This window comes from Aulonocara stuartgranti, assembly GCF_965226115.1.
Source record: "Aulonocara stuartgranti genome assembly, chromosome: 23".
Classification (NCBI taxonomy): Eukaryota; Metazoa; Chordata; class Actinopteri; order Cichliformes; family Cichlidae; genus Aulonocara; species Aulonocara stuartgranti.
Genome location: NC_138958.1, coordinates 7049160 through 7062754, shown reverse-complemented (window position 1 = coordinate 7062754; position 13595 = coordinate 7049160). Strand labels below are relative to the sequence as shown.

The window sequence follows — 13595 nt, the reverse complement described above, 5'->3', positions numbered from 1 at the left end:
CTATCAGTAACATCATAGCACCCACCCAGCTGTATAGAAACTCCGTCATGCTAGCTAGCATGCAGTACGAGTTATTGTAACTGACTGTAAAAAGTCAGCAAAACAAAAATAAACTCCACCTAAACTTGGTTTATATCTGACCCAGATAGACTGCAGGTCATAACTTCTTACCTGAAGGTCTCTCCTCTTGCCTCCCCTTTCCCTCATGTACCTGCTGGCCTTCACCACTTGCTAATGTTACTTTCATTGTTTATGCCGTTACAAAAAAATAAATAAATCATTGGCCCATAAAAACGAAAAATCACCATCGGCCCACCGAGCAAATGTGCAAATATGCCCGATGGCCAGTCCAGCTATGGTCATGCCATCAGTTAACCCTTCGCGTGCCAGCTGTGGCACGCGTGCCCAGGGTTGCCAACCCCTGTTGTATAGTAAGGACTAGGGCTAGGTATCGTCACTGATTTCTAGAATCAATTAAATTCCGATTCACAAGGTCCCGAATCGATTCGATCCACGATTCGATTTAATTCGATTCGATTCGATTTAAATCTGGGAAATTTTGACAGTCAGAAATATTATAATTCAGATCAGTACATTTACATATTTTTGTATCAATAAAAAGGAAGCTGACACACGCAAGACTTTATCAAAGGTGTGAGCATCACAGCAGATGCCTTTGTGTCAAAGTAGCTGAAGATAAAACACAGAAAAACATGAAGGTGATTTTCCTGGCCTGGGATTTTATAAAAATATTCTGCAGTACATCAAAAACGAAAGAAAACCATTAATCAACATATGAACATTGCCTCTGAAGTTACAGCGGTTTTATTAGAGACACGGTTAAGCGTTTTGCATTTTGAATAATTTTAAAAAGTTTAAATTTGTTCAGTATTGAACAGCAGAAATGAGGTTTTCTTTTCGGAAGAATGTAAAAGGGAAAAAAACAGCAGCTGACAGCGCTGTAAACAACAGTAGACTGGTGCGTAACAAGCAAGCGAATAATGAAGAAAGGGAAACTGTTCTTGAAGTACAGAGAGAGAGAGAGGGAGGGAGAGAGAGAGAGAGAGCTGTGCATCACGGTGGAAGCAAAACAGTAAAAGTCAGAGTGAAGTCATGACGATGTTTATGTGAAGCATTTGGGTCTTCTTTTGCTGCTGGTTCGGTCAATATTGTTTGGAGAGAGATCAAACTAACAGCTTTAGAATCGGCTCATAAAGGGCGTGAACACAAAGCACGGACCCGCCGACAGATCAGAATCAGCGAGCTGTCGGCTTTCAGCCCCGACCGTGAGAAAGGCGACATCTAACTGATTCTGATCCGCGGGTCGCGCTGTGTGTTTAAGTCTATGTGCAGAATCCATGTACCTTTTTTTTTCTTTTTTCTTTTCTTTTTAGAATCTGTGTACCTGCTGTCATTTACTGTCTTAACTGTTTGGTGGTTCTTGAAATTTTGTGAGATGTCACCAGAGATTCTGGCATTTCGGGCAAAATAAATTTATATTAAAAAAATCGATTCAGGATTTTAATGAATCGATTTTACTTTATCCAAGCCAGAATCTATTTTAATCGATGAATCGATTATAAAAACCCACCCCTAGTAAGGACCCAACAATAATACAAAAAAAGCAAAATGTGTGTACACATATATGCAGTATATATACATATATATATAAGGATGAAAGTGGTTTAAGGGGATTCACTGTTAACTCTTCAAATTATGTCCATCTCTCATATACACTGTATGGGCCAAATAAACATAAGTCACACTAATGAACAATAGTCTTTTTACCCTGATTTTCAAGATTTACTCTTACAAGGCTACAACTTTTTTTTTCTCTTTATTAGAAACTGAAATGCGTATGTAGAAGTGCTGTCAGCGTTGATCTCATTAAAATGACGTTAACGCAACACGGCGTTAATGAGCTAACCACCCTAATGCGTGCAGCCCCACGCATGGGGCGATCCACGCTAACTCGCTAATGGCGTTAACATCATTTTAACGAGATTAACGCTAGCAGCACTACACTATGTAATTATTTTTTGCAATTAAAACTGCATTCCTTCATATCCAAGTACAAATGCAAGTGTTACATTGCTGCATGAATGTCATGTTTAAATAATTTAATATTATAAGTTGAATAAGCAACTCGTTCATTTTTTTCTGTTATTAATTACATGCATATGTGTGGTCACGGGAAGTGGTTGGGCTTCTTTCCATAATGACGTGTAAGTATGTGACGTGATCGGATATGAGCACTACACATAATCTTGACAGAAAGTTAAATTTGTAGTGACAGCTAAACAATGAGATGAAATTCACTGACACTTTTATAAAAAGGAGCTCCACACAGATGCCATACTCTGTCAAGACCTTTCTAAAAATGTTGCATTACAGCCACTTTAAAACAAGAAACGTAAAATCAAATGAATTTGTAGAACAGAAAAGAGAAAACAATAAACTACAAAAAGGATCAAATGAAAGATAAATTGAAAGTGAAGATTCTGATGATTCTCCCTCTCTCTCTCTCTCTCTCTCTCTCTCCAATGAGCCCTAAGTTTGGAGCCAGATGACATTGATCACCTACAAACCAAGACCATGATCAAAATTACCAGAAATGTCAGCTAACATAGGTAGGTGTAGACGTGGTAAGGTTTCTTGATATTTCACACGATTATATTCTCACACTTAATGAAAATGTAAAGGGTATCTTGCTGGAAAATAAACCTACACTGTTGACCAGTATTTTAAGTCTTTATAATACCATGACCTCATTCACATAGAAGCTTAAAACCTCCTTCAGAGATGGAAAAGTAAAAAAGATATCATGCAAGCGATATTAGGTTAAAAGTAATAAGGTTAAAAGTTTGACTTATTTGACATCTTCTACTGTTCTACAGTTTGTGAAATGATCAACTGAAATGAGGAGAGACATCTTGTTCTATGACTATTCAAAATCTTCCCCACTGAGAATACAAAGTTCTCCGAGATTTGCATGCTGTTCCTAAGAAAAGAGTTTTAAATGGTGATACGTGTGTGAAAAAGATCCTTTTAAACGTTTACAGATAAACCCATCAGTGTCTTCACCTTGGCTGCTCTCTATCACTCTGTGACACCTGCGTATACCTGCAAGCTACAACATACAGTTCCATGACCTTACAGCAAGGTCAGAGGTATTCAGATTATTCACCACCTACACAAGTACATACATGATCATACGTTATTATAAAGAGAGATTCTTCACTTTTTCCAAATACTTAATGAATAGTTTGATACTTAGTGTATGTGATATATTTATGCTGTTTTTACTTTTTACTGCTCTCAGTTTCACTAGTTTCCTATTTGGGAAAGTATCGATTACCATATGCAATACGGTTGTGGTAAAAAATTTCCATCTTTTCATCGTGGTTGTCGTAATTTGGAATTTTTCATGATTTCTTTGAACTGTTCATTTTCGAAAGTGGAATGATTTTGGAGTGTACTACTTCAAAGACTTTAAAAAAAGAGAAAAAAGTTAGGTACACAGGTTTGAATTTAATTTGGATTTCCTCTCATGCACAGAGGATCAAAATTGTACATACTGGCTCAAATATATACATTAAAAGTAGGCTCATATTTACTTTACTGTCCCTTAGCAAGATACAGTGGGGCAAAAAAGTATTTAGTCAGCCACCGATTGTGCAAGTTCCCCCACTTAAAATGATGACAGAGGTCAGTAATTTGCACCAGAGGTACACTTCAACCGTGAGAGACAGAATGTGAAAAAAAAATCCATGAATTCACATGGTAGGATTTGTAAAGAATTTATTCGTAAATCAGGGTGGAAAATAAGTATTTGGTCACCTCAAACAAGGAAAATCTCTGGCTCTCACAGATCTGTAACGTCTTCTGTGAGAAGCCTTTCTGTCCCCCACTTGTTACCTGTATGAATGGCACCTGTTTGAACTCATCATCTGTATAAAAGACACCTGTCCACAGCCTCAAACAGTCAGACTCCAAACTCCGCCATGGCCAAGACCAAAGAGCTTTCGAAGGACACCAGGAAAAGTATTGTAGACCTGCACCAGACTGGGAAGAGTGAATCTACAATAGGCAAGCAGCTTGGTGTGAAAAAATCAACTGTGGGAGCAATCATCAGAAAATGGAAGACATACAAGACCACTGATAATCTCCCTCGATCTGGGGCTCCACGCAAGATCTCATCCCGTGGGGTCAAAATGATCATGAGAACGGTGAGCAAAGATCCCAGAACCACACGGGGGGACCTGGTGAATGACCTGCAGAGAGCTGGGACCAAAGTAACAAAGGTCACCATCAGTAACACACTACAACGGCAGGGAATCAAATCCCGCAGTGCCAGACGTGTTCCGCTGCTGAAGCCAGTGCATGTCCAGGCCCGTCTGAAGTTTGCCAGAGAGCACATGGATGATACAGCAGAGGATTGGGAGAATGTCATGTGGTCAGATGAAACCAAAGTAGAACTTTTTGGTATAAACTCAACTCGTCGTGTTTGGAGGAAGAAGAATACTGAGTTGCATCCCAAGAACACCATACCTACTGTGAAACATGGGGGTGGAAACATCATGCTATGGGGCTGTTTTTCTGCCAAGGGGACAGGACGACTGATCCGTGTTAAGGACAGAATGAATGGGGCCATGTATCGTGAGATTTTGAGCCAAAACCTCCTTCCATCAGTGAGAACTTTGAAGATGAAACGAGGCTGGGTCTTCCAACATGACAATGATCCAAAACACACCGCCCGGGCAACAAAGGAGTAAGAAGCATTTGAAAGTCCTGGAGTGGCCTAGCCAGACCTCAACCCCATAGAAAATCTGTGGCGGGAGTTGAAAGTCCGTGTTGCTCGGCGACAGCCCCAAAACATCACTGCTCTCGAGAAGATCTGCATGGAGGAATGGGCCAAAATACCAGCTACTGTGTGTGCAAACCTGGTAAAGACCTATAGTAAACGTTTGACCTCTGTTATTGCCAACAAAGGTTATGTTACAAAGTATTGAGTTGTATTTTTGTTATTGACCAAATACTTATTTTCCACCCTGATTTACGAATAAATTCTTTACAAATCCTACCATGTGGATTCATGGATTTTTTTTTTTCACATTCTGTCTCTCACAGTTGAAGTGTACCTCTGGTGCAAATTACTGACCTCTGTCATCATTTTAAGTGGGGGAACTTGCACAATTGGTGGCTGACTAAATACTTTTTTGCCCCACTGTATATCGCAATCTGATACTTTTGGCACTCACCAGCAGGTCTCTGACATAATTCTGGTTGGATATTTGACTTTTATGACAGAAATGTTAGAATTCATAAAACTAGGCTGTTTTTTGTTTTGTTTTTTGCAGAAGCACAGCTTTTAAGCACAATCCACAAATTTTAATAGGGTTAAGATTGAAGTTTTGGGAATATTTAACCAAATATTAGTGGGTCTGTATGTATACTTTGACCCTCAAACTTGTTTATGCTGTATGATGTATGCAGTACAATCATTCCACCATGGACAAGAACAGTTCAAAAAAACATTAAAAGCACACAATTAGCATACCATTCATGTATCCATGAAGAGGGTACTTAAACCTTTGATCACAACTGTATATGCCAGTTTAAATGTAATTTGTATTTCTTTTTTGTACATTAATCTTTAAACACTGAATTATCTATATAAAACTCAGTTGCGCAAAAGTCGTGATGCTCTGAAAAATGCATAAGCAGAATTCAATGATTTGTAAATATCATAACCAAATATTTTATTTGCAACAGAAAAAATATCAAGTGTCAAAATTGTAAAAAATTACAAGCTAATTTTGAATTTGATGGCAGGAACATGTCTCAAAAAAGTTGGGATAGGGACAACAAAGTCTATAGAATTAAATGGTAATTAAAATAACAGAGAAAGATTTTCAACTAATTACGTTAACTGGCAACAGATCAGTGACATGATTGGTAAAACAAAACAAAGCATCTTACGGAGGCAGAATTTCTTTGAAAACATAGACACTTCATCCCCCCACCCGACCCTGTGGCTTGTCACGTGTCCCATAATGTTGTGCTGTGGACATTTATGTGCTTTTTTGTGCAGAGGAGTTTTTTTGTTTCCTGTTCTCACGCTGTCCTCCCAGGAGCCCAGCATGAGTAGAGGTCTCTTTTTTTCCTCTTGTACTTTCCCATTGTAGTGTATATTTCAGTGGGGTTTTTTTTGTGTTTGCGCGTGCACAGTGTGAGAGGCTGCGTTGACACCCTCACGATGGTCGCCAGGATTTCAAACAGGTTTGATTTTCTTACAACCAAGCGATTGATGATCGGGAGCTAGTCGTGGGGTGTTAATCGCTTATCGTTACTCCACGTACCTCCACGATGCACGACACACGATGAAGGCAAAACTCGGGCCGATCACCAAAACGGTCGAACGACTGAAAAATCGTCTCAAAATTAGCCAAAAATTGCACACTGTATACCCAGCAATAGTTCCTACTGAATTGGCAGTCTGCACACTTGAAGGCACCATAGAAGCTGAAAGGTTTTAGAGTAACATATGCTCCCATCCAGTTGATGTATTTTTCAAGGAAGGCAATGCAAATTTCAGCAATACAATGCTAAACTGCATAGTATATCTATTAGAACAGCATGGCATCCTAGTAGAAGACCCCAGCTGCTGAACCAGCCTGCGCAAAGCCCAGATTTTTCACCTGAAACAAAAGCTAGAATCCTATCAGACAACAATGGGAAGTCCAGAAACTCGTCTCCTCAGTTCCCGCCCTGTCCCAACTTTTTTGGAGACACGTTGCTGCCATCAAAATTAAAACAAGCCATTATTTCTATTAAAATAGTAATATTTTCTCATTTTAAATGTTTGATATTGTTAATAGAGTTTGGGATTATGACATTTGCAAATCTTTTAATTCTGCTTTTATTTGCATTTTACAACAGCTTCCCAACTTTTGTTGAACTGGCTGTTCTGGGCCACCTACACATTACCCTGCCGTGAAGTTCTCAGCACACAGTTTTACGTGGTCTGCCACTTTGTGTCTGAGTTGCTTTAGTTGCTTAACGGTTCCATTTTGCAATAATACCACAGATGGCTGATTGTGGAATATTTAAGAGGGGATATACTTCAGGAACTGACTATTACAGCACCATGCTCAGTGAGCTCAGAGTGAAAAGGAGCCATTTGAAGTGGTTCAGGCATCTGACAAGGATGCCTCCTGATTGCCTCCCGGGCATGTCCCACCGGGACGATTATATCTCCCAGACAAGCTGGAGGAGTTGGCTGGAGAGAGGGAGGTCTGGGCTTCTCCGCTTAGGCTCCTGCCCCCGCGACTTGGCCCCGAATAAGCAGAAGAAGCTGGATGGATGTCCCTACACAGCACTGTTCATTCTTTTTAGACAATGGACCATTTGTGCTTTCTGTGTTTAATCTCTGTTTGTCTCCTTTCTTCATTAAATTTTAGTAAATTCTCTCCTGATTGTGACCTGAATCCATCAGCCTATTAAGGTTCAACGCAGGGGACTCAAACGCGGGACTCCTGAATCAGCTGAACACAAGTATTTATTTACAGAGTTCACCAGGTGTATATACAGAGAGTGCCGGGCAGTGCTATATACAACAATGCGAGGGACGGGGCTCCAGGGAAATCCAAGGGGGGAATCACTCGCTCTCCAACTCTCCACATACACGACTGCAGTTCCTTTCTTCACACTTGACACACAGATTCACACGGGAAAGGTAATCCAGGGGGTCTGTAGATGAGGAAACAGGAATGAGTGCGATATTCACAAAAGACACTTGACTTATCTTGAGCTGTAGCTTGACTCTCACTGTCGCGTGGTAGACAACGATCCAGCGAAGACCCACAATGAGTTCCGCCCCGGCGACAGAGAGGAGGAGAGAGCGAGCGCGAGAGAGAGAAAAGAAAGAAAAAGGCCGATCAGCGTCTCGCCGATCCCCCAGGCCGTTACACAGCCATATAATTATGGGGCTCCTCTGTCCCCCTAATAAATGTTTCTGACCAGCTACAGTTAGCCACTGGCCCCCTTTCCTGTAGTAGCCACAGTTGGGCTTTTATAGCTGTTATTGATAACCTGAGTTACTCACTGTGTTTTGCCCAAATTTTGGATGAAAGCCTGTCATGTGTGGATTGCTCATTAAAGGTTGGGTGAGAGATCAAATAAGGATGCTTTATTACAACGTTTAATGAACACAATTCTAAATAAAGATTTTTGTTTTTCAAGTATTTGTGTCATTGGTACTTTTTGTTTCTTGACACCAGACCAGTTTAAGAAAAGTGTGGACAATTTTATTTAGATTTTTCTGAGACAAATAAGGAATCAAAGCTTTATTATAATATTCTCAGTGGGTTTGGAGGACATTTCTTTTAAATGGAGCCCAGATAGGTTTAAACATCTTTGTTACATCCATTAATATATAAAGTTATCATTTAAAAACTGCTTTTTTAATTTACTCTGGCTATTTTTTTAAACATGTAAGTGTGACAAATATGCAAAAAACCAACCAAATTTTTAAAAAAAAAACCAAGAAAAACTTTTTCACAGCTCTTTAGCGGAGGTGCAGCCTGCCAGACAGCTATGAGATTTTTTTAAGAACCTTACACTGTACAGTTGTTTTGAATCTATCCAAAGATAGTGAAACCATTTTTGTGCCAGTCTGTAAAGATAGTTTTAAAAACGACTTGATTATGCATTGTAGGATGGCAGCTTTCTTTTGGAGCTGTTGTAGAAAATGAATGCACAGATGAGACAGAAACACGACCTTGAACCACTGTCTGCAGATTAGTCTAAGCATCAACCGAATGTTATTTCTGCTACCGCATTTTTATCACAGTAACCAACAAGAATGCCACAGGAATGACATTTATATTCTCCGAACTTCGGGATTTCTGAGAAAGTGATCTCAGCTGTACTGTTCATGTGCTGGAGGGGGAAAATAAGGGTGCTGTCCACAGCATGGAAATTACTTTTACTTTTATTGCTGAAAAGGACAAGGGCGCAATGGAAAAGTGCAAAACTACATCCAGGACAGAAACAACTGCATTAACTGCTACTAATATAACTTTGGCTTTTTGCAAGCATCCGCACAGACAGCATGCTAACGCTAATCCTGCCAAGAGCCCAGAATGATGTTAAAACTGAATGGCGACCCCAGCCCAGCAGCCAGATGCTAAAGTTTAACAGGTAACAAAAGCAATGATGAGCATTCAGACTATAGCCTCCGTTTCTACCTGCTCATGTTTCTAGAGTAGAATCACTGCGGCAATCACTTTTAAGAAAAGTGTTCTGTGTAATAAATTACTGTTTTGAGTAACAATAAGTGATTAGTGATATTGAGAATGGAATCGGAATCATTCGATTCTTATCTATTCCTATCGCCACACAGCGCTGTTCATTCTTTCTGGCCAGATAGACTGTTTGTAATTTTTATGTTTAATCTCTTTGTCTCCTTTGTTCATTTATTTTTTAGTCAAGTCAGCTTTATTTATATAGCACATTTAAAAAAACATCAAGAGTCGGCCAAAGTGCTGAACAGAGGGATAACGTATAACATTTTCTAAAAAGTTAAAATAGATGAGATTTAAAAAAAAAAAAAAAAAAGACATTATAAGACATCCATACACACACACACACACACACACACAGGCAGACTCTTATTTAGTAAATTCTCTCCTGGTAGTGAACTGACTCCATCAGCCATATAACTAGCAATTCTGGCCCGATTACAGGGCTCCTCCGTCCCCCTAACAAATGGTAGTTTATAGGGATTACCTTTATTTTGGACCTGTTTTAGAAAATGAGTTTTTCTGTCACAGACGAGACAGAAACATGGCCTTGAACCACTGTCTGCGGATTAGACATCACCCAAATGTTATTTCTTTTATCTCTCCTCACAGTAACCAAAACAAGAATGCCACAGGAATGATATTGGTATTCCCCAAACTTCAAGGTTTTGGAAAAACTGATCTCGCCAGTACATTTTAACAGCCTGGAATGTGTCTGGGTTTGGTTAAGTTTTTCAGGCCTGAAGATAGCTTTGTAGGAAAACCATATTGATACAGGGTGGTGGTGAGGGTTTTGTTGTTTTGCACAAATTAGAGAGAATTAAATTGTAGTTCTGAAAATCTAAGGAGATTAGCTCTCCTTTAGAAACACTTAGACAATCCTGAGAAAAAAAACATATCACATTTAAGGCTTTCCTAATCCCAAAGCTTACAACCTGTATCTGAATTTTATATACTGCATTGTCGTTACATGACTGGCTCATTGGATAAGTGCATTAAAGGTGTTCTTAATAAAGCGCTTTGTGATATCATTGCATCATGTGTAAGTTCTGTTTCAGCAGTAACAGCCTCAGTACACCTGCAGATTTGGTGGGCCCTGCTTCCAAATTTCTTGTGAATCAAACACTCCACACATCTGTATGTAGATGATGATGATGATGATGAGATAGCCTTTATTTGTCAGTTTCAATTGCCCACAACAGAGATGACAGACCTTGCTGACCATACATACAATACACAAAGCCAGCTCCAATCAGCCAGAACGTGGTTCCGAATTGGTAGATGTTGTTCAATGTCCTCCATCGAGAGTGTCGCCAGACACATGATGCAACCGACCATTGACGACAGCAAACGTCTCAGCAGGACAATTAGGCTCTCCCAAGCCCAGGAGGGTGTCAATTTCGTTACGGAATCAGTTGATCAAATCCATAATCCTTTCAGTTTTAGAGAACAAGATTGAGAGACTCTTTGAGGGTTAGAGTTAGACGAGTATTCAATTCAATTTTATTTATATAGCGCCAAATCACAACAAAAGTTGCCTCAAGGCGCTTCATAGATACAGAGAAAAACCCAACAATCATATGACCCCCTATGAGCAAGCACTTTGGCGACAGTGGGAAGGAAAAACTCCCTTTTAACAGGAAGAAACCTCGGGCAGAACCAGGCTCAGGGAGGGGCGGGGCCATCTGCTGCGACCGGTTGGGGTGAGAGAAGGAAGACAGGATAAAAGACATGTTGTGGTAGAGAGACAGAGGTTAATAACAGATATGATTCAATGCAGAGTGGTCTATTAACACATAGTGAGTGAGAAAGGTGACTGGAAAGGAAAAACTCAATGCATCATGGGAATCCCCAGCAGCCTACATCTATTGCAGCATAACTAAGGGAGGATTCAGGGTCACCTGATCCAGCCCTAACTATATGCTTTAGCAAAAAGTAAAGTTTTAAGCCTAATCTTGACAGTAGAGATAGTGTCTGTCTCCCGAATCCAAACTGGAAGCTGGTTCCACAGAAGAGGGGCCTGAAAACTGAAGGCTGTCCCTCCCATTCTACTTTTAAATACTCTAGGAACAACAAGTAGGCCTGCAGTGCGAGAGCGAAGTGCTCTAATAGGGTGAGTACACAAAGACATAGAAGCAGCAGCAGGGGAGATAAGGGAAGGAGAGGGTGAAAGATGCGCCCGCCTCCTCTGAGAGCCAAAGTAATTCAGATGCTGTTTAAATCATTTATTTATATTTGAAAATGTCAATATACAGTTACATATCAATATAAAACTAGTTTTTGTGTGTTGTGTGTGTGTGTATATGTTGCATTTTGTCTGAACCCAGCTATGTGGGAATCACAAGCCCCAATCGTCAGAGGGCTGCGTCAGGAAGGACATCCGGTATAAATCTTTGCAAATTTAAACATCTGGATCACGAAGAACATACATTTGTTTTCTATGTAGAATTTCTTGAAACTGCCTCACCTTGTCATAGTGCCTCTCTAAATGAGTAAGATCTGTCCCTGAGCAACTTTCTTTGGTTGTGTAAATGGGGTCGTGTTTATTTTTGTAACAGCCAGTCTATATATCTATATTTAAAGATCAGTTTATTTGGCACTCTGTTTGAGACAGTTTGCTATATTCAAGACGCATGCATGATAAAATGATCAGAACAAGTTCTGGAAAGACTTATAAGACCATTTCTAAACAATTTGAAGTCCATTATTATACACCAAGAAAGTTTATTCACAAGTGGAAAATATTCAAGACACTTGTCTTCCCAGAAGTGAATGTCCCAGCAAATTTACCCTAAAACCAGACGATGTGCAGAGAAACTGCAAAAAAACCCAAGAGATGCATCTCAGACTTTATAGGCCTCAGCATGTTCAATATTAAACTTTATGACAGTACATGTAAGTGAAAAGAAACCCCCAGAAACCTCAATATGGAAAAATAAAGTTAAGACAGATTGAATCTACTATCTATTATCAACAGACTTGCGTGCGCTATCTGTAGCTGCCCATTTGGAATTACCACTCGTGACGCAGAGAGCTTCGACAGATTCAACTTTATTCTCTCCTCTTTTAGCCCTTTAAAACCGATCGGAGCGGGCACGCTCCGTTTAGCATAGCTATTTTTAAATCTCTGTAGAACTGGAACCACGTAAGGTAGCACAATAATTATTTTGCATATGAAACCGGAGGATGTTGGAATCGACGTCAGCGCAAACTATCCTATGTCCGCCATTACCTGGCCGAAACCGGAAGTGGCGTCATTTTCTTTTTTTTTGACACTGTAATTTTTATTGATAGTTTTGTCACAGTTTAAACATAGACATGTATTGCATTACAGGAGAAATATGACGTCATTTTTTTACCTTCAGGGCCTTATAAGCCTATACTTGTGTTTTTAAAAGTCGTATTTGGCTTTAATCTTTTCTGTATGGTTTCTGGGATGTTTATTTTGATGCACATGCTGTTTTTTTGCAAATTCGCATTATAATATTTATTTTCATTTTTCTTGCAGTATATAAAAATTGGTGTATCTCAAAAATAAAACTATGAAGACACTCAAAATAAATTTCCTGTGATTGGAAACTATTTTGTGCAACTTTTTATATTTACAGTTTTGAGCAATCAACCTCTTAAATTTCTCTAACTAGAAATATATGTAAAAAAAAAAAAAAAAAAAGATTTTCAAACGATTTTTTTAGTTTAGTGCACTTTTTTTGCAATTTATGTAGTTTCTTTTGATTTAATGCATAGATATTATTAAAATTTGGGCTATAACGATTATATTGATGTATAGCAACTTGAAATGCTCCCAAAAATGGCTCTACAGCATGTAAAAATATCAAGATAAGCTCTGGCGGACTTGATTCTATGGTAGGTCTTAAAGCAGGGGTCGCAAACTCAAATAAGCCGCGGGCCACTTCTGGCACCGTCATCTCATTGGAGGGCCACTTTAGTGTCCAAGTAGTACAAAAAAACAAAACACGAAAACACCCACTAAAATGTAGTGTTTTGTTTGTTTTGTTGTGTAACAAGACAAAATTGCAAACATGAACGCAATTTTTTTTCTCACTATTAACTATCTGAAGCCTTTCAGTTTCATTTGTCATATGTAAGTCAGCACAGGGTCAACATTGCAATGAAATGTATTTGACGAGCAGAAGACAGTCACTCAGCAGTATAGTACAGTCGTTTCATTGAACTACCAAATAAACAGCTCTTTCTGGCCAGACACATGGCAGCACTTTTTGCTACAATTTTGTTTGTATTTAACAAAATAAAAATGCAGGCATAAGC

The 13595-nt window shown here is 39.3% G+C and overlaps 1 long non-coding RNA gene across 2 annotated transcripts in view; it reads left to right on the top strand.

The window, feature by feature from the left end:
- The window catches only part of LOC309700276, a 29341-nt gene extending 21146 nt beyond the window's left edge, over window positions 1–8195 (top strand). For both annotated transcript variants that reach the window (XR_014274609.1, XR_014274610.1), the window contains exons 2-4: window positions 2549–2630; window positions 3063–3170; window positions 7265–8195. This is a non-coding gene — a long non-coding RNA (uncharacterized lncRNA). The remainder of the gene's footprint in view (window positions 1–2548; window positions 2631–3062; window positions 3171–7264) is intronic.
- The last annotated feature ends 5400 nt before the right edge of the window (window positions 8196–13595 follow it).